We start from the raw sequence: 25,293 nt of genomic DNA, 5'->3' as shown, positions 1-25,293 counted from the left end.
GGGCAATAAATGTTGGGAAGAGCTAATGGAAAAAGCAGCTGGCTGAAGGAGGGGTTGTAAACTGGAGAGGCTTCTTTTGAAGCTGTTTTTTTACTGAGTTCCTTTTTACTTTGAGGAAGTTTATCCTTTTAAAAGGCTACCTATGTTATGTATTAAATATATTGTCTTAAATGTAATTATGCAAAGGATTTAAGAAATGCTAGATTTCATATAGTTCTAAGAGTTGTATTTTGAAATTAAGTCAGCCACCAGTCTTGCCCCCCTTGCTAGACAAGAGACGCCATCCAAGCAGGCCTGATATATTAGTTGTCAGACATTTGTTTAGAAACCTTCAAATGAAGGAGATCTTTCAATGTTGATGTGAAACTCAAGATCCTTGACATATGTTTAAGATAAAAATTTAAGATTAACCATTTGTTTTAGAAGGCAATAGGGCAAGGAGGGCAAGAGGTGAGCTGGTAATTAAGATTCCTTGTTGAGACACATGTAAGATATATTACTACTTATTTGTCATTTATAGATGTAACAATATATAGCTCTTTGTGTTCCATATAAGGACAGGAGGATATGGGTGTATCTTTTTGTGATTGGTTCTAGCAATCAGCCAATAGGAATTTCAACCAGGCTGATTGGACAGAGGCAGCCACAGGAGGAGCAAAGGGGGCTGGATTAAGGGAATATAAGTGCTGGCCATAATGGCAGGAGGCCAGGCCAGAGCTTGGTAACCATATACCACTGTGCCTCTCATTTATTTGTCTGACAAATAAATAATTATTTTAATTTCTCTATTGCTGCGTTGAATATTTCATTCCAGCTAAGCGTTAACCACAAGCAGGGTGCTACACAACCTCCATTGTTTTCAGCAGGAATGGTCAAGGATGATGGGAGATGGAGCCCATTAACACTTGGAGGATCTGTGGAATAGGATTAATGAACAGTTGAACCTTTTTTTTGCAAGTGGTGCTGAAAAGCCTTTGGGAACAGGAGGTGTTTTTGACACTGCTGAAAATGTTCCCAGGAAATGGTGATTCGCTTTGGCTCTATCTAAAAAAAACAAAAGGAATAAAACTGTTCTGGAGAGGACATACCATTGAAGGAAGTCTCCCCCTGTCACCCTAGAATGAAAGCAGCCTTGCTATTGCCCACAAATCAGCAAAGGGATGTGGAGACGTAGCACTGGCTACAGGACACACTTTTCCTCCTTGTTTTAAACTGGTTTCAGTTGTTTCAATTGCTGTTTAATTTGCTTGTTTTGTTGTGTATTTTAATTGATGGTGTTTTAATTGACCGACTGAATTTTTATTATGAATTTTTATTATGTATGTATTTTTATAATTGATGTTCTTATTATTTAAAGAGGATTGGAGAAATTCGTGAAGGATAAGGCCATTGATGGCTGTGAGATGACTTCATGGTTGGAGGCAATTATGCTTCTGAATACCCAGTTGCTGCAAGCCATAAGGGAAGAGAGTGCCCTTGTCCTGCTTGTGAATTTCCCACAGGCATCTGGTTGGCCACTAGGAAAAGAGGACGCCAGACCAGGTGGGCCATGGGCCTGATCCAGCAAGTTCTGCTTATGTTTCATCCTAAACTACTTAGAAGTCATTTTAGCATATAAGCAGTTCATTGTTGAGTTTTCCGAACTGAATCACCCATGAGCAAATCATTGGCAGAACCAAGATTTCTAGGACCCAGATAATACTGATGAATGTTTCTTCTCACTTTGGATCTTGAGAATCAGGCTGTGATGAGTGCAAGATGAATGGGTGCAGGTGAGCTTAGCACACTGTGAAGAGTTCCCTTCCCAGGCATTCCCTTAAGCAATTCCACTTCCGTGCTTGTGTAGCTGAACAGGGCTTTAAAAAGAAAGATCTCATGCATCAGCCTTCAGGAATCATGCCAAGGACAGATGCAGTCCCTAAGGAGCTCCATTTACTTTTGTATCTGTTTTCTCCCACCTCATCCCATAGATTCTCCCTGGACTGATAATTAGCTCCATTTCCTTGAATGGAGGAAGCCATTCAGCTGTGAAAGTGCTCAAGGGAAGCCCCTCCCCCCCCAAGCTAACTCCCCTCTGACTGTCCTGCATCTATTATTATTTTATTTTAGACCATTGATTCCAATAAAGCCCTGCAGTGCTCCTTCTTTTCTTTCTCCCTCCCTCCCTCTCTCTCACATAAGCCAACAATGAGCATAGCAGAAATGTAAGTGCTGGATTCTATAGGAAACGCTGACATTCTTTTGCTGGCTGCTTGGGGTTTTTATTTCCAGCCATAGAGAACCTGGGGAGCCAAAGAGACCCAGAGTTTACACATCAGCACAGCATGGTCCTAATCCTTTTCATTCTTTCTGGTGCTCGGGAGGGGAGGAGGAAATCCAACCACATGCTTCCTCTTCCAAATTCGGTCCCACCCTTGTTCCCAAAAAAAACAGGAGTGGATGCTGTTGATAGGAGCTGGGTTTCATTAGCAGAGAAAGGGTGAGGGCCAATATGCACACAGGAATAAATAGCACTTCCATCAGCACTCTTCCCTGATTTCTCAGAGGCAGAGGGAGGGTGATGGGTGGGAAGCACGAAGGAAGGAAAGCTGTGGACCTGTTCCTGAGCTGGTCTACTGGCATGCTTATGCTGTCACACAGACTAGCCTCGCAAAACTTCAATGTGTAGGCAAGGCAAAACTCCATGCTGCTTTGATTCAGTTAAAGTAAAGGGTCTGATGGTCAGAAGGAGGATAACCTCATCTCTCCTTTTCCAGATTCCCCAGACAATAAACCAGGAAGCTCTAGGTACCATCTCCAGCGCAGAAGCTACTGCATCACTTGTCTCTGTGTTATTATGCTGGCTAGTCAGCCATAGCAGGCACATATTTCCCTGCGCAGGCCCACTTGCCATCTGTGCATCAACAGAAGCTCTAATTATCAGCGCCTGAGGACAAACAGGTTGAGCAAGTAGGCAGCAATCTTCGTATCACCAAGGAGCTGCCTCTGAGCCAACTGCCCACATGTCCTCTCCACTAACCCAGTGCAAGGACTGGCAGAGTAGAAGCCAGGAGGGGAGGGGGCTTCTCCACACTTTTTCTTTGCTTTTAATATTGCTTCTCTATATTGATAGAGCTTCATCAGCTAAATTCCTACCTGTTCTGTGGGTGTTAAAGGCAATAGAAGCCCCGCACAATAGTTTGCTTATTTCTGTGTGCACACCTGTATATTTTGTGTGTGTGTGTGTGTCTTCCCTGGAAGTGGGATGCTCCTCTGTGGTACGCACCCATGCTGACATCGCCCTTGTACAATAGTCTCCTGCAGGAAAGGTACTTTTCAGAGCTGTACACACCAGGGGTGGCATGCAAATTGAACTTGGTTTAAGTTCTCATGACAAATTGAAGCTGGATCAAAATGCAGTATTGCATTAGAAAGAACAGGATAGATATGGGTTGTAATTAATTTCATGTGTACTCTGCTTCTCAAAGCAGTGGTGGAAGCACACTGGAAGCACAGTAAAAAGGAGTGCATTTACAAGTAGGGTTTGCATGCATTGAAGGTACATGAAATTAAGGCTTATGTGCTCTTTTATAGTGATTGAATGCAATGAGCTCTGTCAATTTAGTTCAGCAATTGCAGTTCTAACCTCTGATATCTTCCAGGCAGAAAACCTCCGCAGCAGCAGCAGCTGACAGAGTGCTTTTACTTGTACTTGGCTGTGCTAGGGTTTCTGTTGGGGTTTTTTTAAGGCAAAGAGACAAATTACCCTGACAGCTTGTACAGAGCTCTGAGGAGTGTAAAAAACACTTTAGTACAAGAAGGAAAAGAATAATAATAATAATAGAAGGCTACATTTTCCAGTTGTCCTCCATACAGGTGGATTAAAAGTGGGCCTGGTTTTGAGTGAATGAAAGACATGATATTTGCAATGACGTGTGCTACATTTTGAGAGGAAGTGATAATTCTTTCCCAGATCAGGCAAGCTGCTGCCAATCTGAAGCAAATGTGATGAATCTGGGTGTGAATGCATTCAAGACAGTTGATAATGATAGTCCTGATTAGAGTTGCCGCCTTATTAGAGAGAGAAGACCCATGCCCATAGAGCTGCCAAATAGGCTGAAACCAGTTGGTGAAGGTTTCTGAGCACAGAAATTTCATGATGGGGAATGCTAGACTCGGAGAAGTTTTGCACAACATGCAGTTATGAAAGGTACAGAATCTGTGGTAGGAAAAATAAGGGCTGGAACAAGAATCAAGAATATATTTTGCTTACGTTGAGGAAGAGAGTAGCTGTTTGCAGTGCAAGGAAGACCAAGCTGTGTGAGCAAGCCAAAGGAGCCCCACCACCATGAGGCAAGATAAGAATAATTTGGGGCACCATTAAGGGCAGCAGATCCACATTGGAAAGGCAGAGCACATTATTTTCATTTGACTGGTCTCAAAGATCCCGCACTTCATCTGAATCTGATGCCAAATGGTAAGACCCACTATCCCATTTCCAAAAATGTTTGATCAGGTGTGGAGGTATGGCAATGTTGTTCTCACCACCTAACAGCATAGTATAGACAACTGGCTTACCAAGTGGCTATGTGTCCACTATGGCAAATAAATATTTTGTCAAAACTAGTCATCTTATTCACCTGAATCAGAGAGATTGCAATGCACTTTGCCTGAGGTGCATTCCTCTGAAAAGAACTATTCTTTGCCCCTTATAGCAGATGTGAAACATCTGCTAAGAAGAAGAACAAAACATCAACAAAGTAGAAGCACTTTAGAAGATTGTCAATGTTATGTACAAAGGCTTTTTATGGGGGATTGTTAGACAACCTTCCTAAGTTCCACCGGCATCCATTATTTAGAAATAGTTCCTAAAACTCCTATTTACTCTCCTGGTACAGTGATACCTTGGTTTAAGAACTTAATTCTTTCTGGAGGTCCATTCTTAACCTGAAACTGTTCTTAACCTGAGGTACCACTTTAGCTAATGGGGCCTCCCGCTGCTGCCGCGCCGCTGCTGTTCTCATCCTAAAGCAAAGTTCTTAACCCAAGGTGCTATTTCTGGGTTAGTGAAGTCTGTAACCTGAGGTACCACTGTATTGTGCTGCTGGAGAAAAGGTGGACAGCCTTATGCCTAGAGGCCAAATTCAGCCCTCCAGACTTTTCTCTCTGGCCTTCAGATTCTCCCCAGGCCATATCCTTCACTGGCCCTGCTTTGCATCTTGGGTAGCGGTGGCTGTTTGCCTGGCCAGCTGGCATAGCCCTCTGATAATGCCTCTTGCTTGTCTAGCTAGAGGATAGAGGAGGGCGTACGTAGAAACTACCATATAAACCATGTAAAGATAGAAATGTACATTCATTTCATTTTTGCATCTTGCCTCAACCACCATGGGCATATGGTCCTCAGAAGGTTGTCTGGAAAGGTCTGGGGCCTTTAAGCTGTAAACAGTTCCCCACCACTATGCGCAAGAGCACAGCCTGGTATAAATCTCTGCTTTCTTTCCCAGAACTGGATTCTGTTTAGTTTGTAGCACCGTTCTGCTATTACACATTTTGTGGTTTTATCAGATGGGCATTTGCAGTCCCAGGTCTCAAAGCTGAGGACTTCCGGGGTGGCGCTATCGGTAATGGCGGACTCCCTCTGATCTGGAGGGACCAGCTCCACGGGAAACAGGTCTTTCCCACTACGGCGAAGCAGGGACCCTCTCAAAAATCACAGGTGGATGAAGCCTGTGACCATGGGACTTGGCGGGCACATTTAGCACCCCCCCAACCCGCAAAGGAACGCACTAACGGGCTCTGGAGCGAAGAGGGGGAAGAGGCACGGTGCTGAGAGTCAACTGCTTCTTCCATGGAGCAAAGCCGCACAGCCGTTTTCCTGGGACAATTTGGCTTCTAAAACAATCACCCGTGAGTACTTAAATTTCAGACAATTGGACTCTAAATAAGGACTTGAGTGCAGAAAGGAAAATTGGACTTAAAAGTTTATTTCAATTAGGCACTGGAACGGGAAGGTCTAAACAGGAAGTCAGCATTCCGTTTCTTTGTAGATAGATTAAAGCAAAGACATGGCAAACTAGAGCTCAGAAAATCGCTTGTAAAGGATTAACTTTCATCATTTAAGATTGTTGATCCCCCTTCGGAAGCAGGAGAAGAGGGGGGATTTTTTCTGGACTGTTTAAACCTGCAGAAGTGAGTGTAAAGTAAAGTAACTTTCCACCGTCTTGATCCTGGAGCGGGGTGTCAGGACTGACGTTTTTTGAAGCTCATTGACCAGAGACAAACGTTTTTGACAGATAGCTAAAAGAAGAGAAACATAGTGATTCCATTGTCCCCCTTCGCATTCTAAAGGAACAAATATTGACAAAATATCTGAAAAAGGAAACTTTGCTGTTGTTAGATTTGTCTTTAAAAGAAAAGAACAAATAGAAGTTTTTCCCCTAGAGGGAGCCTGTGAAACTGTAACTAATTCTGAATCAGGGAGCTTGCAGCTGTTACAGATTACGATCGTGGGAATAGACTTCTGACCTTGCAGGACAATGTATTCAGAAGCTCTGTTGTGTGCTCTCTGTAAAACAAGTGCCCTACTGGAACAGCTACATGAGAAGACGGACTTGATGACTGATGCGATCAAAAATTTTGAACAGGCAGTGGGAAATTATATGGAGCCCACTCAGGAATTAAATCAGGAGTGTGCCCTGACAGAACAGATGAGGGAAGAGGATGAGATGGAGGAAGTTGTGGCCCAGCAGGAACATGTGCTCTTGGATTTGACAAATGAACTTGGAAAAAGCCAGATCTGGAAAGATAAAGTTTGGTTTGGTTTGGAAATGGGGGGTTGGATAGACCCCCCCCCCCCTATGCAGGGATGTTTGGACTTTTCAAGTCTGGCAATGGGCTGTGAGATGTTTGGGGTTGTGGGGGCTCTTAGTTTTAGAGAGACTTTGAAACATGTTCTTAAATACCACATGGAGTTTAGTGTGGTCTATGGAAAAGGGGCTGATTTGTCGAGAAGGGTCAAAAACATTGCTAAGCTGGAGTTCCCACGAGTGAAAGGAGCAGGAGACAAAGGAAAATACAGTTACAAATATGAAGAAGAGCCGCGGAAGGGACATGGAAGGGACTTAAGGGCCTCGGATATAAGATTACCAGGTTAATGCGCTAGATTGATGAGATAAAAAGGACTGACAAAACCCGGGACCAGGAGGAAGAGACGCTGGATGAAGATTGGATTGTTCTTTTATTTCTTCTTTTATTATTAGGATTGTTTTATAAAATTGATGAATGTTAGAAAAATGTTGGAACGAAATTAGTTGGCTTTAGCAAAAATGTTTAAAGAATTATGTAAGAATATTATGGTTATGAGAAGTTGGTAAAAATAAGATTTAAGTTTTAGGCTTTAAGGTTTTTTATAGCAAGATAAGATTAAAATAGATTAAGGTAATGTAATAACAGAATATTATGAAATATGGAAAGGATTTGCTGCGACAATTAATAACTAGGATACAAAAAAAGGGAGGAGGAGGAGGTCAAAGAAAGAAGGTAATGACAGTCAAGGATTTGAGAATATTGGATTTGTTTTTAAATGTTTGTGGTATATTTTTGTTTTTTGATCGTGTTGTGTTATTTTTTTATTTTGATTTTTATTAATTTGTATTGTTTGATGTGGTTTGTTTTTTCTTTGTTTTTTCTTTCTCTTTTTCTACCTTGTTTTCTTTTGTAATTCTATTTTTTTCAATAAATATCATTTAAAAACAAAAACAAAGCTGAGCACTGCGGTATTTGGCCAGCATACTACCCTTGACACAAGAAGGCCCCCAGATTTATGTGTTTTCAAATTAAGTATCAAATTATCAGAGGAAATCTTCGTTAGAATAATAGGTATTGGCTTAATTCTTAAGGCTAGCAGTGCCTGCAATTAATGAATAGGTATGGACAGCACCCCAGGATCTATGCCTTGGTACATAATTAATGGGAATATAGGCACAAGCTAGCCAATGTGTCTGTGAAGTATTGCCCTCTGTTGAGTGGAACCTCTCTTGGATCAAGCCATACCAGTCTTGTTGCTTCCAATCAAAACTCAATACAGTGCTGATATTTAAAGGGGAAATGTTATATGGAACAAGGCAAGATTTGGAGATGTTTCATCAGAAATGGCTGCTACACTACATGGTAGTTTTGATACACCTTGCTTACCCCAGAGGTTGTGCAAATGTTTGCATGCTCCTGTTGCTTGAGAGCCAGACAAACTATGGCACACAGTCACGTGTGACTTTCCTCAGATTCTTGTTTGTGAGTTTTAATGGTGGGGTAAGGGGAGTTGTTTAAGGCTTTGTCTATTTTCCTGCTTAAAATCACCCCCACAAGTTGATTTCCCACGTAAAGGAGAATGGGATCTTTTACCTTATAGGTAGAAAAACAGATAGGAAGGAGACAATTCTGAGCAGAAAATTCTTGTGTAAAGACTGACCTTACTATTTTGGGGTAGGTAAAGAACAAATCATGTAACCCCCTTTAGTGTCTTGTGAGTTGTCCAAAAACTGGTGACATGAGGGGATGTCCCTGAGCAGTAAGCCCACAACTTGCACACATTTAACTTGTGCACATTCAGCTAATGAATAAATAAATAAAATAAAAAGGGAGCAGGTGTCTGGGGGGAAAGACTTTGACAACGCCCCTCGCCATTGAACCCAATGTGTTTTGACTATGCACCTTTTTTTTCAAGGTGCAATCTCCGGAACGTAACCCCCACATAAGTTTTGAGCTTCCTGTAATAGGCTGGCATTGAGCAATGTGACTGGAAGCTGACTTAAGGGACAATCAGGCTTAGTTGAAGGTAGAGGAAAGTACCAGACCTAAAGGGGAAATGAATAAAACTTCAATAAAAATATAAATAATACTTGGCGGCAAGAATTCAGCATAATGAATCACAGGAACCCTGAAACTGAAAAGAGGCAAATGGGACTCTGAACAAGCAAACCAAAGCTGGGAGAAAAACCATTGGAAATGAAGAAAAAGCATCGCGTGCATGCACTGCAAGTTTTCACATAGCTGGAAAAAAATAAGAGAAAACAAATAGAAGGAAAAGCAAATAAATTAGGTGTTCTTCATCGGAAAACAGACAGGAATTAAAATGAAAGTAGCAAATTGCACGAAAAGCCTTATGAGTGAACTGAAGGAGGGGGACAGTGGAGTAGCCCTTTCCTGAGCTCTCCTGAAAGTTTGAAGACTCAAAAGAAAACTAACACAAAGCAAAAGGAAATGAAAAACAAAAATCCCAGCAGAATGAAAACAAATTGACTGAAGTATTGATTTTGAGTGGTTTGTTAGGAAACAGAAAACAACTGGGAAAGATGCCAAGAGTCCACCTCTCTACTTTCCCAGGCAGAACTCACAAGAGAACAACCACGTGAAAAGTAAAAGCTTTCTATTCACTTCAACATCCCTCCCCCAAATTACTGAGACTGGAGTTCCCTGGGAAAATAATTCACTGTGATTAAAACCTAGACCTGCTCATCAGAACAAAAATCGCCCCCCACCTCTTGCCCACACCCTTCCCCCCACTTGAGCACAGGCTGTTTCACCAGCCAGTTTGGTTTTTGCTTTAAAAAATAACAATGCAAAGGCCCCTGTATTTTAAATGGCAAAATAATGCAGCATTTTTGTGCACCCAGCACACAGAGTGACTCAGGACTTTAGGCAGCCCCTGTCTGAGATGCCCTGTGAATGGTGCAATCTGACCCCTGGCACATGAAAACTTCATCCAAATCATCCTTATCCACCTTGTAGTTTTGGCTGCATGCAGAGCTGATGCACAGCCCTTTTATATATCATGGAGTTCATGACTTTTTCTGTTTTAATGCCATTAACTGCCCTGAGATCTTTGGAGGAAAGGTGGTATACATATTGAATGAATGAATGAATGAATGAATGAATGACTCAGTTAAAATCATGTAAGAATTCCAAGCTTTGTGAGTAATGTGCATTAAACATTTGCTTGAGCTCTGCAACATTTTGCCACCATTCCATACTATGCAGACTATTTGGTGGATGTCAAAACAGCCAGAAGTGTTGGTGTCTCTAATCACAGAAGTAATGATCCACCCATTGAAAACCTTGTAATTCTGTGACTATGTTGGGAACACAGACTCTTCAGTCTTCTGTAGCCCTACGATTATATGTGCTTGGATTTTGAATGCTCTCAACCTGAAACGTCTTTGCACACCACCACAAGGGCGCATTTAGATGGCTTTGATGGAAGGCAGAAATAGTCAGTGCCAGCTGCTTCATCCTACTGATCTGTTGAAAGCAATGAGTTTCCATGTACTCAAGTTGAAAGTACCTAGACTGTGACGAAGAGTCAGGTAAATCAGGGCAGGGCAGGTGTTTACTCCTGTGGTCTTCCAGATCTTAAAGTAAAGGGTAAAGGGACCCCTGACCATTAGGTCCAGTCATGGCTGACTCTGGGGTTGCGGCGCTCATTTCGCTTTATTGGCCGAGGGAGGCGGCGTACAGCTTCTGGGTCATTTGGCCAGCATGACTAAGCCGCTTGTGGCGAACGAGAGCAGCGCACGGAAATGCCGTTTACCTTCCTACTGGAGCGGTACCTATTTATCTACTTGCACTTTGATGTGCTTTCGAACTGCTAGGTTGGCAGGAGCTGGGACCGAGCAGCGGGAGCTCACCCCGTTGTGGGGATTCGAACCGCCGACCTTCTGATCGGCAAGTTAGGCTCTGTGGTTTAATCCACAGCGCCACCCGTGAAATCCTCCTTTTCAGGTCCCGAGAATCCTCATAGCCCCAGAGACAGACTGGTGGACAGACTGGTGGAACCCTTACCACTAGGGCTTGGAATCCCTTTTCATTATAGGGCTTTCCTACCTACACTGGTATCTATTTCTGTGCAGTATATTGCTTTCCTTCACCCACCCACACTATGGCAGGATAAGGAGTGGTAAATAGTGACCTGGGAGTGGGCCTCAGTTATCCTGTGTGCTGAGGAATAAAGTTCTGAGCCAGGGAAGAAACATTTTCCATCAGGATGCTTTTCAGGACACCAGAACCCTGTCTGGGGGAAAATCTGTTAAGTCAAATATGGCTGGAACCTAAATTTACTTAAGTATTTTGCAGTGAATTAGTGGAATCTTTGAGGCATAACCAGCTTGGAGGCTGAAAGCTTTACAGGAGAAACTTACTCTGTCAGCTGTCAACAAATCATATGTTGCATAAATTGTAGAGGATTCATGTACTGCACACATGCAAACACACACACACTTTGCAAGGGAAAAGTTTAATAAATACTTTACAAATAGGAACATAGGAAGCTGCCTTATACAAAGTCAGACCATTGGCTCATCTAGCTCAGTGTTGTCTATGTTGGCTGGCAGAAGTTCTCCAGGGTTTGAGGCAAGGTTCAATCCCTGAAGAAATGGATATGTTGGGGATTGAACCTGTGACCTTCTGCATGCAAAGCAGAAGCTCTACCACTGGGCGACTGCCTTGCACCACTAGATTTGGTTTCCTTTGGATAACAGAGGAGTGGAGTCTTGCATATCAGAAGAAAGCAAACTCCTAAAATGGGTAGCACATCTGCTAACTCTGCATCAGATTCCCTCAGACAGCCCCTGAGCCCTAAGGGTGCTCCACCTTCAGCCAATCCACAAGTCTCTCTTGCCTGCTTCCTTATTCTGTCTATAAAAACTAGTGCTAGGACAAAAAATAGTTTAACATTTTCCTTCTATTAAAGTGAAGAGAAAATTTTGGTGAAATTCTCATGGGCAGGGTGCAGGGTTGTTTGTTTGTTTGTTTGTTTGTTTGTTTGTTTGTTTGTTTGTTTTTGGTCTCACTGGCTTTATTTTTGAGGTGGCTGAGAGGTGTTTGTGAATGTCCTTTCTTTCATTCTAAGGTAAAAAGATAGGTAAAGGACCCCTGGACGGTTAAGTCCAGTCAAAGGTGACTATGGGGTTGCGGTGCTCAGCTCACTTTCAGGTCAAGGGAGCCGGCGTTTGTCCGCAGACAGCTTTCCGGGTCAGCTTTCCGGCCAGCATGACTAAACCACTTCTGGCACAATAGAACACCATGACAGAAACCAGAGCGCACGGAAACATTGTTTACCTTCCCGCCGCAGTGGTACCTTTTTATCTACTTGCACTACCGTGCTTTCAAACTGCTAGGTTGGCAGGAGCTGGGACAGAGCAACAGGAGCTCACCCCATCGCAGGTATTCGAACCACCAATCTTCTGATCGGCAAGCCCAAGAGGCTCAGTGGTTTAGACCACAGCTCCACCCATGTCCCCCTCATTCATTCTACAGATCATCTCACCAGTGGTGTGCACTCTGCAGCCTTCCCAGCTCCATGTGCTTCATTTAAAGCCCAGGGGAAGATGTAACCCATGAGGTAACGATTTCCTATGGAGTGTTTTGAGATCAGGAAGTGCAGTTAGACAGGAAGGCTACAGAATGCTGAAAGAAAGAAAGGAGAGAGAGAGAGAGAGAGAGAGAGAGAGAGAGAGAGAGAGAGAATGAATTATTGGCCATCTTGCAGCAATAAGAACATTTGAAGAGTCTGCTGGAGCAAGCCAATGGCCCACGTAGTCCAGCATCATAGGGACTAACTAGACACCTGACCTGTGGTAAACCAGCAAGCAGGACCCAAGCACAAGTGTACTTTCCCCTCTTCCACTCTGTTTATCCCTCTTTAGGAGCTAAACATTTTATTCTTTAAAGTGGTGTGGTGCCCCTCTGTGTGTGAAGTGTGTCTATGAGCAGTTGAGCTGGGATCTGAATGAGGAGGAGAAACTAGCATCATTGGTAGGTTCACAGTGCACTCTGGCTGTTTACTGAACTCAAGAGAAGCAATATGAGAAATTAGGTGATTGACGCCAGGACAGGAAGACACTTCAAAGACATTTTATTTGGCTATTTTGTTTGTTTTAACTATTAAACAGGTGATCGTCAGGCACTGTGGAATTCTAATAGCTTTCCCAGATACCTGGTGTTTTTCTTCATGTCATATCTCAGACACGTTTAAGAGGAGAGACGTCTACCCTCCCTCCACCCCATTTGGGAGCCAAGTTCCATCCAGTTGATGTTCTGTGCTGTATGTTTTTCCCCAAATCTGCCAAGTAGATTCATTCCAAAGTAATGGAAACTGGAAAAGCTATTTGGCTTTGAGGGACAGCAAGACATTCCACAAGTTTCATGGCCTGAAGTGCCCATCAACCTGAGCTATGGATTGCAGGCTGCCTGTGAAGTTGACAGATTAAACCTAAGGACTAGGAGGCCTAGATCCCAAAAGGACACCTTTAGTCAGATATTGTTGTAATTTTAGGGAGTTGGACAGGAGATAGTTAATAGAACTGGAAGGTCTGCTTAAAGAAGTTCAAGCTTGATGGGCAGGTCTGTTTATGCCTACCTTTAGTTAGAGAGATTGCTGGCTAAAAGGCCAGCAGATATTTTCTGAACAGCTGGAAAATGCTTGGAAGGCCCTCAGAAGGGGCATACTTTTCTCCCCTCCTCCACTTGCTTCTGGCCACAGGTTATGTAATAATTCTCTGTGTGAAAAGAAACAGTAGATATTTCAGCTTGACTTGGGAAGTAAGACAGATTGAGTGAGATGCAAAGGCAAGGCTGAGCTGAGTTTGGGGTTTTATAAGCTTTGGAAAGTGTCTTTTTTGTGAGGGTTTGTTTCCTTCTGGAGATCTGATGTGCAATGGAATCATCAGCTGTTCCTCTGCCTATGCTTAACCCCTATATTTAAAATACCAATAAGCCTCCAATATCCCCTTTCCAAGATAAACCAAACCTGGGCAAGCAAACCTCTGCCGCTCGAATATCCATACTGCTCAGAGCAGTAGGGCAAATGTAGCCATATTTAAGAGCCACAGCACTAGAGGGCAGTTCAATCAGAAGGACACCTGGTCCAATGGAAAGAACACAGGCAACCAGAAGAGTTTTACTACATAGTTTTGATAGGCCTTTTATAAAGTCCCTTCTATTTTCTAAAAGCACATTTTTGTTCCCAACCCCCTTATGGTGAGTTACAGGATTTCAAAATACCAATGCATGAGCCATTCTTATAGTATACTTCCTTCCTTCTCCTGATCAAAAAGGCTTTTTAATAAAGGTAAATAGTCCTCATCTACTGGGGCATAGCAGCTGCTCTGGAAAATCTACTCATGAGCTTCAAGAAATTGCTATGGACCTTTATAGTATCACTGTCAGGTAGAGGCGAGATGCCGGAGAGTATGACCAGGGGAAGCAGGCTGGAGTCTGTCTCGGAAGAGGGGGTTAGTGATTTGTGGGGAACTGTACCAGCAAGGAGGCAAGGGTGGGAGAAAGTGGACGCTTCAGAGCTGGAGGGTGGAGCAAAGGATGAGTCAGAAGAGGAGGAAGAGGCAGGTCAGGCAAGTGAAGGGCCAGATGCTTCCCCACCCCTCTCCTCCCGGAACCAGGAGTGGATTGAAAAGGGAGGAGCAGAGGAAGTTGCCATGCAAGCGCAGTCTCTGGCTGCATGAGTGGAGGCCATTGGGGGAAGGTACATAAACTGGTGGAGGAGGAGTGGTCCCCAGCTGTTGCAACTGCTCAATAGATTTCAGACTTCAGGATAGCCACTTACATGCTAGATTGGTGTACGTAGGTACAGAGGCATAGCTGGGGGGCGGGTACACTGGGCGCCACACCGCAGGGGCAGCACTTACCGCAGGGCCTTCAGCGCACCTGTCAGTGAAGGAACATCTCTCCTGGGAGTGACGTGGTGGCTCAAGCGCCTGCAGGCTCCACGCTGCCCCAAACAGCAGCATGGGGCTACAGCTGAGGGGGAGGCAGTGGGAGGATTCCCTGCAGGCTCCGCGCTGCTTGAAAATGCAACACGGGCCTGCATGGCACCAGAGCAGAACACAGCTTAGGCACTGGGATTCTGGTGCCCCCCGCCCCATGGCACCTCGCCCCACCCTCCGTGTGTGGTGCCCAAGCAGCTAGCTACATCACTGCGTAGGTATCCAGAGCTGTAGAAGCACCAGTGTTATCTTTGACAATAAAGTGTTAACTGTCTGGAACGTACACATGGGATTCCCCCAACACACATTATTTAAGAGGCAAGGATCACAGAGGTGGGGTTTATCACATGCTGGAGTGTATTGCCTCTATAATGCACCGCATGATCACAATATGTAGCCAGCAGCAGTAAATGAATGTTCAGCCTCGTCGTGTACTTGTTTTATTTAAGATGTAAGTATTCTCAGAGGCAAGGAATCCTGTTGTTCCTTGTAAATGCTCAGAATACTTGAAAGGGTTCTGCTGAAGTGAAAACCAGCAGGATATGAATGGGTGCTCTGCACGTCACAGAAGAGACCTCCAAAGCTCAGAGAACTTTCTGTTGGTTTTGCCTTCCAGTGTCTTCTCAGATGGCTGCCAATAGGATGGAAATGAGTTTCCTTCCCTCATCTGTTTGTTTAGGATTATAAGCAGGCTTCTGGGGAGTGTGAGATATTCAAAGGCTCCTTGAAAACACGGAGGGGAAAATGGTGACTAGGGAAATACAACATTTCCCCTCCTTTCTTCTCTTCTTGGACAGCTGTTGGCACTTCTGACCAAGCTTGGTGCCACAAAGAGAAAGCAAGAGACATCCATGGCTGCCTGTTGTTGTGTTTGCAGCACAAAAAAAAGAGAGGAAGACTCCCAAGGCACTGGGTGAAAGCTGCCCAATAAAGGCTGGACTGTGCAGGTGGCAGGATTTGAAAATCTTGTCACCTGGCACTTTTTCATGTCCTCTTTCAGCAGAGATAATGCATGCCAAGCTTGCAAAACCCAAAAAGGAATTAGGGATCAGAGGAGAAATACATCTGGTTGACATTCTAATGCAAACATTCCCAATTTACACTTCCTGAGCCAAGATGCAAATTGAAATGCTGCAGTCATTCAAAATTCACACTTTACTGATTCTTGTGGCAAAGTTCTTCAGACAAAACAGTATAGGAAATGCCTATATTAGGGCACAGAGTAAACAAGAAATGCCTATATTATTGGCAATATGCTCTCAGATGTATATTTCTCCTAATATATGTGTTATGATATGCTATTTTCAATTATATATGTATTTTAGGAAGCCATTTCCCCTGATTTAATACATTTTAATACATTATTTCTCAGCAGATGTGAAAAAAGGTAAACCACTCGATAGATAGATGCTAGATAGATAGATAGATAGATAGATAGATAGATAGATAGATATAGATTTGTAGATATCTGAAGGTAGCCCTGTTTCAGGAAGCTTTTAATGTGGTAGTTTTGTGCTTTTTTATTTTTCTTTATTTATATTTTTGTTGGAAGCTGCCCAGAATGACTGCTGCAACCCAGTTAGATGGAGTATAAGAAATAAATTATCATTATCATTACTACTATTATTATGCCATAAAATATGTTAGTGTTTAAGAGGCCATGAGACTCTGTTTGCTTACCCAGGCATCGTTGTAAATATCACTAGTTCCCCTTCATTTGTATTTGCTAGTTTCTATGTGGGTGGAAGAGCAAATTGATTTTATCCCACACACCAAAGTGAGAAAACACCTGCCTATAAATCAAGATCATAGGTTTTTAGTGTAGTAAAACCATATATTGGGCACTGAAGGGCTGAAGTTACAGTATTAGATGTGGACTGCTGTGTGGTGCTATTGCAGACTTGCCACTGATGTCCTCATAAGTCAAATAAAAAGAGCCATGGAAACAATCTAGCCTTATTTTTAAAAACTGCAATCATAAGACACCTACTTAATGTATAGTACTTCAACCTAACTACCCCATGAACCTATTTTACAGTGTAATACTGTACACATCTGCTCAGAAGTAAGACCTTTTCAATGGGATTTATTCCCAGATCAGTGTGAATACGAGATCAGGTTACCAAATCTGATGGATTGATCCAAATTAGTTGTGTATATATGAAAATGTCATTCCTTGCATGTTCCCTCTGCCTTGACTTCTGCACATACAACACTGAAGTTCAAGGCAAAACCTCCTTGCATGGCACTATCAGTATTGCTTTGATTCCTGTTTTGTGGTGTACACACAATTATACCATGCATATGTGGCTAATAATAATAATAATAATAATAATTTTATTATTTATACTCTACCCATCTGACTGGGTTTCCCCAACCACTCTGGGTGGCTTACAACACATTAAAAAATGTAAAATATCAGACATTAAATTTTTCCCGATACAGGACTGCTTTCAGCTTATATTCCATTTCATGGATTCTGCAATATCCTAGTGAATACAGCAAGATCTGAAACACTGAGCTCTACTATCATGCAGACCATCATGCTTCTTGTATTGTTATAGCTTTAGAAGCTGTATTTTACCTTTCATCTCAGCTGGAAGTCTTCAGACCAAATTATTCACCGCTCACTCTTTATGCAGGCACAGAACTGGGTGATAAATTCTGAATGAAGAACTGGCAGTAATTATGGAATACCCTACTAAAGAGGGGCCACACTGCCGCTTTCCCCTCCCTTGTGAATGGATCAATGGCAGCCACAGAGGTTCTTCAAAGATTGTAGAGATGTTGCTTTTATGAAAAGGGCTTTGAGTGACAGATTCAAAAAAACATCAAGTCTCTATGGAAAGAACTTTTTTTTTTTTCTTATTCAGCCTCATGTTCCATTAGATCACCTGTATCTTCCTCTGATACTTCTCTAGTCTACCATGAAGCCCTTTCACTGGACTCTCTGCAGCAGGATATTCCAGAATACAGTGGTACCTCGGGTTACATACGCTTCAGGTTACATACGCTTCAGGTTACATACGCTTCAGGTTACAGACTCCGCTAACCCAGAAATAGTACCTCGGGTTAAGAACTTTGCTTCAGGATGAGAACAGAAATCGTGCTCCAGCGGTGCGGCGGCAGCAGGAGGCCCCATTAGCTAAAGTGGTGCTTCAGGTTAAGAACAGTTTCAGGTTAAGAACAGACCTCCGGAACGAATTAAGTACTTAACCCAAGGTACCACTGTACAACAGTCTTGTAGAACATGATGCCTCTGATCCCATTACAGTTCCATAGAATATGGTCATTGGTTGCCAGACACCACTGCATCAAGAAGCCCTGGAGTAGATGAAAGCCATGCTCCATGCCACTTCTCTTATTGGACCACACTGCAATGCAGTTGAGTCTGAAAATAGAGCCTATTTTCTTTCTGGATCCAATATATTTTAAGGATTGGGAAGCCAATTGTAATTTGGATGCCCATACATTCTGTGCGAAACAAAGAGGAAGGGGGGTGGACATGGAGATTGTACAATTCTAGGAATCATACATCCACTTTCATAACCTTTGTTATGTTAAGATACAGTGTGAATGATTGAAGCCTTGGGCATGCCTACACACAAACATCCATTACATGCAATCTAAAAGCTGTAATGCATCAAGAAGGGCATAGAAGAAGCATGAAAGAAGAACCTTTTGTTACCCATTTTTAAGGTCTCTGGAGAATACACATTCTCAATGGCTCATATCAACCTTACCCCTTGATGAGATCCTAGACCTGTCATTAGTGAACTGTGATCCTGGTTTCCCCAGCATCTAATCAATCTGAAAGTAGACAGTGTTAATTACTGTTGGCTCCATAGTCTATGAGTTGACCTATAATTAAGATGGGACAGCTCAGAGCATCCATGAGCAAACTAGTTTCTCACCACTTGGAGAATGGTGGCTGGTTGTCATTTCCTTCCCCAAATAAACTTTTCAGCTCATTGAGAAACGCTTTGTGGTGCCTGCAGGTTCCCAACTACCAACTTTATAACTTGCTCAGCTTTGGCTTAGGTTTCCCTTGCAGCTCTGATTGTTTGCCACATCACAAGTGCTTGGAGCAGAGGTGGGAAATATGTGGACCTCCAGATCTTGGTGGACTCCAACTCCCACCCATTGCTTACCATTGGCTGTGCCGGCTGGAGCTGATGTAAGTTGGAGCCCAGCAACATATGAAAGGCCACAGTTTAGCCACCTCTGGCTTAGAGGTTTCCGTGGTTTTTTCCCTCAATGATACCAGAACCCAGAGGGGAGGGACTTCTGCAGGATAACTTAGAAACAGCATGTAACCACTCCATGCTAACATGACTATTATTATTATTATTATTATTATTATTATTATTATTATGTCCACCCTTCACCCCAAGGTCCCAGGGCAGACTACAAAAATTAAAGTTCAATATATAACTTAAAATACAAATAATTTTGCATACAAACCCAGTGGCATTGCATGGGGGAGGGCAGGAGGTGGTGGCCCCGGATGCAAAATTCTGAGAGGTGCCCACATGACAGGCTCCCTCATCGAGGCCATGTGACTGAGTTCCTGCCAGATTCCAGAGCCACAGGGAGACACTTGCTTTGCCCCGGGCACCAGCAACTACACTATGCCACTGGACAAGCAGAAAACCTTTCCAGACGCATACTTTCAAGGGAGAAGCAGAAGTGTGGACAAACCCATTAACAGCAGTGCAAGCATCCCTAAAGTATCTGGAGCCATTGCATCCCACAGTATCTCTCTGAGGCCCTTCCTCAGACTGAGGCATTGTGGGTGAGGTAGCCCCAAGGACAGCAAATACTGTTTAAAGTCTTCTTCTAGGAAGCCTAAAACAATATTTGCCGCAACAACAGATAATCCTGTTTAAGGCTCCACAGTAGTAAACCTTGCCCATGATGACTCACTCTGAAGAAGGACCTTTCTTCAGAGCCTAGGCCTCAAGAAAGACTTAGGGAACACTTTAGGAGTATTGCCACCATTTTGGAACAGTGGCAAAGTGGTGGTGATGCTCACAGAGGCCCACTGAACAACAGGCAAGTGGCAGGCTGGTAGGCAGGCAGATGGAGGCATTGCTGGATGGGCTAGGGGGCACCTCTCCCAGTCCTCTACCTGAGATCATGGGCTTGCCTTGCCTACTGAAAAGACCATCCCTTACCAACGCCTTACCTGTGCTATGGCTTCCTGTGGGAGCCATAGGACTCTAAAAATCTAGACAACTAATGTGGTTACACATTCTTATTAATACACAGGAGGCATTTATTGAAAGGGGGGGTGGATACCCTGTTTGAATTCAGAATTTCCAGTGTTATGATGGAAATGACGTCTGAACTGTAGCCACGTTGTCTTGGGGAATTTGTTGAATTGTTTTTTAAAAAAACTGAAATCTTGTCTCAAGAATGTGGCTTGAATTGGTAAAAAAAGCCCATTAGTGGGAAAATTGAGGTCATGAATGAAAAGAATCCAAAAGGAAACTCTCCAACTACAGTCCTGACCTTTGAATTTCCCAGTAAATTGGTCAATAAGCCACTGTGTGCAGACAGTTTACCTAAACCAGGACAGTGTCTCCTTTGCAGAATGTCTAAAAATGTTTTACATATTTCATCTCCATTAACTTTACAGCAACTCCATGAGGTTGGAGTTGCTGTAAAATATTGCTTGTGGAGTTTCTGTAAAGTTCCCATGTTACGTATTGGGCAGTGCAGAGCTGGGGCTAGAAGATAGTGGCTGGATTGAGGCTCTGTATGGTTGAGCTGGAAAGGATGCGGGTGGCACTGTGGGTTAAACCACAGAGCCTACGACTTGCCGATCAGAAGGTCGGTGGTTTGAATTCCCGCGACGGGGTGAGCTCCCGCTGCTCGGTCCCTGCTCCTGCCAACCTAGCAGTTTGAAAGCACATCAAAGTGCAAGTAGATCATAGAATCATAGAATCATGGAGTTGGAATAGACCACAAGGGCCATTGAGTCCAACCCCCTGCCAAGCAGGAAACACCATCAGAGCACTCCTGACATATGATTGTCAAGCCTCTGCTTAAAGACCGCCAAAGTAGGAGACTCCACCACACTCCTTGGCAGCAAATTCCACTGTCAAACAGCTCTTACTGTCAGGAAGTTCTTCCTAATGTTTAGGTGGAATCTTCTTTCTTGTAGTTTGGATCCATTGCTCCGTGTCCGCTTCTCTGGAGCAGCAGAAAACAACCTTTCTCCCTCCTCTATATGACATCCTTTTATATATTTGAACATGGCTATCATATCACCCCTTAACCTCCTCTTCTCCAGGCTAAACATGCCCAGCTCCCTTAGCCGTTCCTCATAAGGCATCGTTTCCAGGCCTTTGACCATTTTGGTTGCCCTCCTCTGGACACGTTCCAGTTTGTCAGTGTCCTTCTTGAACTGTGGTGCCCAGAACTGGACACAGTACTCCAGGTGAGGTCTGACCAGAGCAGAATACAGTGGCACTATTACTTCCCTTGATCTAGATGCTATACTCCTATTGATGCAGCCCAGAATTGCATTGGCTTTTTTAGCTGCCGCGTCACACTGTTGGCTCATGTCAAGTTTGTGGTCAACCAAGACTCCTAGATGAGATAAATAGGTAGCGCTCCGGTGGGAAGGTAAATGGTGTTTCGTGCGCTGCTCTGGTTCTCCAGAAGCGGCTTAGTCATGCTAACCACATGACTGTATATTTTATTTATTAAGTTTTATTTTGAATGTATTGTTTTTGGTACTTTGTTGTCTGCTTTGGGAGGAGGGATGATGATGATGATGTCTACAGTTTCATTTAAGCAGCTTCATGATGGTCTGCAGAGTAGACCTCTGCAGAAACTGACTTTCACCATTTATTCAGTGAGCTCAAGTGATTCGAATGTATTTGGAAAAGGACACTTTCTGCCAGTGTCAATATGAGGAGAGTTTCTGTATTTCAAAGACGACGGAGAGAAGCAGAACTGGCAGGAAGGAGTCTGCACGGATGAAAACATTTAGACAAGCCAGCCAGGAAACATGAGGCCTGTTATCCACAGTCCTGCATGGAACTGTCTGCAGAGTCTGAAGCTAATTAGTCTTGCTTTTCTTCTTCCTCCTGAAATCCTCCAGATCTGATGCTGTTTGTTCTGGTCGATTCTTGGTTGCATCCAATATGTCTGTCTAGGCATGTTCATAGTTTATTGTTTATATATCATACACAGATAAACAGGAATCTTGTTGCAGAAATGATGAGACGTTCCTCATTTCCCAAAGGAAATAGGTCCCTCTGAGCATCCACAAAAAATAATTTACGTAACTGTATGCAAAGATATACATGTATGTATGCACATAGCCTGACATTCATTTCCTAGCATAGTCTCAAGGAATGTTTGGCTATTTGGTATCTCTATGTGAGGAATTTCATTGTGGCTTGCATTTCCCCCTTTCCTCGAAAGGAGATGCCTAGTCTTTGCCACAGCTAGAACCTATAACTTGGAAGCACACTTCTGGAAAGAGAAAGAATGGTGTTAATGTGTCTTTGGCACAATACCAAGTTTGGGATTTGAACTTGCACTTCCTCTAGCATTGGGATGGGAAAATCTTTGGCCTTCTAGATGTTGTTAGGCTGTAGTTCTCATCACCCCCAACCATTGGCCATCCTGACTGGGAATGATGTAATTTGGAGTCCAACAACATACAGAGGGCCACAGGTTTCCCATCTCTGCTCTAGCAAGTTTATGTGTCCTCTGAGAACCAGTGCAACTGTTTGTGCTGCCTGTAAGAACAAGGGCTTGCCAACCATGGGCTTGCAAAGTTCTCATTGAAATGTATTTATAGGCTCAAGCTCTAATGTTTCCAAGCAATAGGTGGGGTAGGTTTAGTCAGCAGGGCTAAGGGACATTTATCTTTTCAAGGCTGCTGGTTTCTAACTCAGAAATACATTCTGTAAATCCTCCTTTGAAGTAAAAGACAGAGAAGCCCAATCTTCTCCCACCTCTCTCTCTCTTTCTTTCTTTCTTTCTTTCTTTCTTTCTTTCCCCTGATCCTTTTGTCCGCCTCCCTCCTTTTCCTGCACTAAGATGGACTTCAGGCATGCCACTCAGTTGGGAGAGTGGTGGATGAGTAGGGAATGAGAGAGAAACATACAAGAAAAATCATGGCTGCTTCATCCTTCCCTTTGTTGGAGGATGTGAAGATAAAAAACAAATGTCCAGGTTGCAACTTGGCATCTGTATATCTTTCCTATTTGAAACACCTCTCCAAAAATGCTGAAGTGGGATAGTAGCGGTGTTGATCATGAGTCAACCTTTGATCAAGGCTTGGCTGAATGTCTTCCCATTGGGCTAGGTAAAAAGCCCAGTGTGTCTTCATTTCTCAAAGCTGACATTTACGTGCTCAATTTCCTGTAACTTAGTTGGCTACAATGCCAGTAAATAAGAAAACGAAGGCAGGGACTTAGTGGCTGAGCTTGCAAGTCAGAAACCAGGAGATCAAGAGGCAGGCTAGACTGGCACAGAAGTCAAAGAGGAAGATTGTTAAGCTTTCCTACTTTTGTATAGGAATAATCTGTCTGTTCACATCTAAAAGTGGAGCTGGTACACTTGAAAATAGTTGCCACATTTGGGGGGTGATTTAAAATGTCCCTGTGACAGCTTCCTTAAATGTTGAAGAATAAAAGGTTCTGAACTGAAGGTTCCAAAACTCTATATATGGCGACAAACTAAGCAGCCACCGTGGGGAGCAATTCAAAGCAACTGTTTTATGCATACAGAGCTAAAACTGCCCATTTTCTAGCATTGAAGGCAAGCTTGAAACAAACTAAATTAACCAGGATGCAATGTAAAAGATTCAGATTGGGTTGAAATTGCTGGACAGCACCTTTGAGTAATACAGGTTTCATGAGGAAGCTTTATTTGGTTTCTGCCTGATTGACTCTTCAGCAGCCCAGTTCTATATGGATTTTACCACTAAGGTGACTGAATAAAATATCTCATTATGATGGCCCCCATTGATCTAATTTATTTTCTTTGCTTTGAACATAATTGTCTGGGGTCCAAATTGTATATGATGGCAACAGGTTTGCCCCAACCATGTCTACCATTACTTATTGTTGAACAAAAAGCTTAACGGGGGGGGGGGACTCCTGTAAGATGTGGTTCATCCAGTTCCATCTAGTTCTAATAACTTTTACTAATTAGGTACAATGTTTCAGCACTTCCTAAGCCCCTCAGTTCAGAAATATGTCCATCTCTGATGGCCTGCAGAGTTTACAGGTCAGATACAGCACAACTGGCTACTTGCACTAACCACAGTAATGTTACAGGGCAATAGTGATGCACATTCATTCCAGCTCATTTCCTGCACGGCAGTGCCCAACTCGGCTCATGCTCCAAGGCTCATGCTCCAAGAAGGTTAAGCAAATAACTTCTTGCTATTTATTTGCAGCTTATTTAGAAATCTCTTGACTTGTTTTGGCTAGTTACTCTCCAACACCAATGGGCTATAATATTATAATAACCCGAACGCAACTCCATCTCTTTCAATGAATGCCCACGTCATACACCCCATACATTTATATCAAATGTGGTGGACATTGTAGATCAGCCTTTCTCAACCTGTGGGTCCCCAGGCCAGAGCTCAGGGATGATGGGAGTTGTAGTCCAACAACATCTGGGGACCCACAGGTTGAGAACTGCTGTATGTAGAGCAATGGCTTAACCAAAAATTAATAAAATCTAACCCACCCAGAACACTTTCTGCATTGACACATCTGCCAAGACACTCCTGTAGCTCCCAAAGGCCCTGCAAGCCTGATATACTGCAGAACACGTGAGCAGTCATTCTAGGGTGCACGGCCAATTTATACAGATCATTATGTCTTGCACCCAGTGCCCTGCATGAGCTGAGAGTATGACCCAAAACACACCCAGCCAGAGGAGGCTGGTGCCCATTGGAACTGGTAGGGCACAATAAGTGGAGGCAGAGGCAATGACGGGCAAAATCAACTCATTCTGGTTTTGTCCATATCGCCCCCCCCCTGCTGAATTTAACAGGGGAAACTCTGACACTAAAGTGGAAGGGGGTGAGAGGAAGTGCCACCCACTGGACTTCAGGCAGGCAGGCAGGGTCTGGCTGAGGGTAGACTGAGGTTGGTGGAGCAGTGCTCCATTAGCCTCCACTGCACCCCAACTCTCCTGCAGTTGCAAATTGCAGAGGAAGAGTGGTAGTGTCTGACAAGCTGCCTTTAGTAGGAGCTTAAATCGCCATTATTGAACTTCTCTTTGGAGAACCCCTAGTATGCTTCCAAAGAACCCCCAAAACAGTCTGGAAACCACTAAGTGAAATGATAGGAGGAAGCCACCAACATGTCTGTTCTAAAGTTTCATGGATTTTGAAGAGTCTGGGAAAACAGTATTAGTTTTACAAGAGCTATGTGGATCAAGACTTCTTAATTCTCAGAGCATTTCAAAGGGATTTGGGTGGTCAGACTCTTTGAAGAAAGCCTTAGAGCAAAGAGCACAGATAGACTGGGATTCATTGGTATTTAGACCTTTC

General features: G+C 43.4%; 1 protein-coding gene across 1 annotated transcript in view; it reads left to right on the top strand.

The window, feature by feature from the left end:
- Positions 1-25,293, top strand: part of FMOD (fibromodulin) — an 83,008-nt gene that overhangs the window by 38,127 nt on the left and 19,588 nt on the right. The window lies entirely within an intron of this gene.

The sequence above is a fragment of the Podarcis vaucheri genome (assembly GCF_965113315.1).
Source record: "Podarcis vaucheri genome assembly, chromosome: 6".
In the NCBI taxonomy this organism is placed as follows: Eukaryota; Metazoa; Chordata; class Lepidosauria; order Squamata; family Lacertidae; genus Podarcis; species Podarcis vaucheri.
Note: the sequence above shows the minus strand (reverse complement) of the source record. Positions and strands in the feature narration are given on the sequence as shown.